This window comes from Lissotriton vulgaris, unplaced genomic scaffold (genome assembly GCF_964263255.1).
Source record: "Lissotriton vulgaris unplaced genomic scaffold, aLisVul1.2 SCAFFOLD_264, whole genome shotgun sequence".
Lineage (NCBI taxonomy): Eukaryota > Metazoa > Chordata > Amphibia > Caudata > Salamandridae > Lissotriton > Lissotriton vulgaris.
In genome coordinates this window covers 679,454-682,902 of record NW_028244627.1, presented here as the reverse complement: position 1 = coordinate 682,902, position 3,449 = coordinate 679,454, and positions in this window count along the sequence as shown.

The following is a 3,449-nucleotide window of genomic DNA, read 5'->3' as shown; positions in this document are numbered from 1 at the left end:
TTTCTGCCGAGATCTTAGATTAAAAACACCCCAGATCACCAAGGTATCCCTTTTATTCACTGGATTCCTGGTATAATTAAAATACAAAACGGGGGGGTCAGCCCTCCATCAAGGTGGTCAACGGGTCCAGGGCTTTTATCACGACTTAAAAGCTGTGCCCTGGAATAAAGTCTTTATCTGCCAGTCAAACCTAATTCGTTTGATCAGGACAACAGACAACACGCAACACAAATCTGGCATACACAAAGGACAATAGTGCCCTTTAATTTTAATCAGGTTCCTCTTTTGGATTCCCTCATATATAGCCACTAGGCTACATGATAGGAGTGCAGTGCATGCCAATGTTGTCACACATTCTCAAGGGTAACATGGCTCCTAATTGCCTACTTGTCCGACATCTTAACTCCCTGCTGCTCTGCTGCAATTTAAAGTCCTCTTAAGTGATAATGTCAGATTTTAAATTATTATTTTAGAAATGCCACTTTAAGAATGTTGGTATTTTCCTATTTAAAGTTCCTGAGAGTTTCCAGCTGCCTGGGCTGGTGATGGCTCTCTCACTGAGAAATGCCTATTGAAGCCAAACTGTGCGCGAAGGGGTCTGGGTGTAGAGGAAGTGGGTCTTCCTGACAGGGTGGCTCAATCAATTATTCAATCAGGGGTTGGTAAAGTGCAACTACTTAACTGTGAGGGTCTCAAGGCGCTGGGCGGAGACGTGGCGGATCCGAGGTGTGCTGAAGTCATTCGAAGAGCCAGGTTTTGAGGTCCTTGCTGAACTGGGACAACGTGGGAGATTGCCGAATGGCTGAGGAGTAGTTGGGACCTTCCCTGATTACACTTTAAAGGCACTTTCCCCAGCACACACAGTGAGGCCTGACATCAGCTTTTGTTTCACTAGCCAGGCCGGAAGCAAACCCAGGGAAGAGGCAAGAACTGATCATATCCCGTTTTAGGGTCAGACAAATGGATGCCCTCCACCCACAGGCTGAAATGGGTATAAATGTGACATCCCCAAAACATGAAGGAGAGCAAGACCATGGACCTGGACTGCAACAGCGGCAACACAATGGACAGCTAGAAGGACTACCCCTGATGAACTGAGTACGATGTCTGTAGATGAACCCATGAATAGTGGGTCTCACCAGGGCCAGTGATGTTGGCACCCTTACAACCCCAGAGGACCATTTGGGGGTAGACCTAGACTTCTGTGCCCCAGCAGGAGGATAGGGGCACCAGGGATCAGGCACAGGAGAAAGTTGGCTCAGGGAGCAAGTGATACCAGCTAACCACAAAGTTGACCCCATGGAGTCCAGGAAGCCTGCTAAAATTCTAATGGTGGCTAAAGCGTGCCACTGGTAGCAAAATGAGGCCGTAATTGTCTAAAATGGCCCAATGGGCCGGAGATATTCATCTTGAAAGGATTTGACATTTAACCACTTGTAAGGGGCAGAGTATATGGGGCTCTGCTGCAAGTCTTAAAACTACCCCTAGGGTGGGCCAGTGTCCAGAGGTCAGCACAAAAGTAATTTAACAGTTTATTCCAGGGAGAGAGCATGCATGAGTCACTAGGAACCCTTCATGCCCAATCCCCAGCTCAACACATCACTGAATGGGGCCTGGGAACCCATCCCAGTGGCCCCCAGAGACAAGAGCAAGGGCCCAGGACCCCAACCGGGGAAGGCCAACCCGCGGACAAGGATGCAGCAAGAGAATACACACACCGGCTCCCACATCGGCATTGGGTCCTGTCATCCAGGGGGCATATGAACAGGCAGCGCAGGAGTGGGCTCCCCACACTGCCCCAACAGTTCAGATGGCTATGAGAGTGAGAACGGGTCACCCCATCTATAAAAAACAAAACATAGCGAAAGGAGGCTTCCGGGGCAATGGAGAAGATATTAAAGCAGGACGAGGTGTGCTGCTAAAATATTAACTGGTCTCAGAGTGCCCCATATTGCAAGGGCTTCAGTTACATAAGATTCAATTTCTTGTGGTCGCCTCAGGAAGCCAGACCCAACACCACTGTGATTTTAGAAGTGTTTGGGGGCTGCAGGAGCACAGCAGATCACCTTTAAGTAACTTTGAAAAATTAACATTATATCTCCAAGGTTGAAGATTCATGACCTGGGGAGATCTGTTTCCATTTGTTTAGACGTTCCCAAGGCTTAAACTTTTGTTCTACAGCCTGGGAAGTCAGGGAACTCTAGTGGTTGGTTCCCTAGGTGTTTAAGAAAAACATAAGTTCATTTTAAATGCTTTATTGACAAAGAACTCTTTTGAAGTCACCCCTACATTAAAGGCACTTTTGGGTGTAAGTACCAGGGCTCTGGCCCTATCAAATTAGTACAGTATTGGATTTGGGGAAGAACTCTGCTGGAGTGAAGACTGCTGCGCTGTAAGGATTGCCACTTTGCTGTGTGACTATTCCAAGGAACTGCTTCTCTGCTTTGGTGAGCTGCCCTGCTGCCTGCTGATCTTGACCTGCTGAGGAGAAGGACTGGACCAATTCCCTTGAACCCGGAGTGGTTCGAAGGGCTTGCTGACTTGCCTCCTATTCCTAGAAGTCTCAGGAATGTAAAAGGCTTCCTCCACCTTCTGTTCATGCTGCTGGACACTGCCATATTTGTGTGATGCCTTAGCGTGTGGTGTCCCCCCGGTTCTAGGGCCTCAGAAGTGGGGTTTTCTGTCCCACTGCTCTTTAAATCAAGCTATTGGATTCTTTGTGAACGGGCCTGTTCACTCTGGAACCGCATTACTCACACGAAGTATCAGCTCAATAGGGCCCGAGATCATCTCTTCACACTGCAGCATCGCTGCTTGCAACTGTGAGCCCACAGCCTGTCTGCCCGCGATGCCCAATGACACTCACAATGCACCCGAAGAATTACTTCTTCCATCCGAACGGGACTCCATGATCAGCTTGAGAAGGTAAAATTTCAGGAGGACTTGTTTGGAATTGTATCCAATCCGTGCTCCTTCATGGTCGGCATGACTTTTTAAATTTATCCCGGTCTAGCGCGACCTCAAGTAACCTTCAGCGCTGTTGACTTCTAAGCACTGTTTTTGCATTTATTCTTTAAAGATTCATATTAAAAACTAATTTCTCAACTTCTGCTAATTGGATGTTTATTGTTTTGGTCTTGGTTTACTCAGATACATATTCTTTATTTTCCTAAACCTGTGTGGAAGTTTTTTGTGGTATTTTCATTGAGTGACTGTAATTTAAGTGTTACAAAAATACTTTACACGTTGCCTCTTAAGTTAGTCTGACTGTTCTGTGTCAAGTTACCAGAGGGTGAGCACAGGTTAAGTTAGGGTGTATATCTGACTTCTGAGTGTGGTGCTCCCTACATGGACACGGTACAAATCTCGGACAACTGGAGACTACATTTGTAAAACTTTGTAATTATTAATAAGTCACTCCTATGTGGGCCTTATAGTCCTCAAGACAG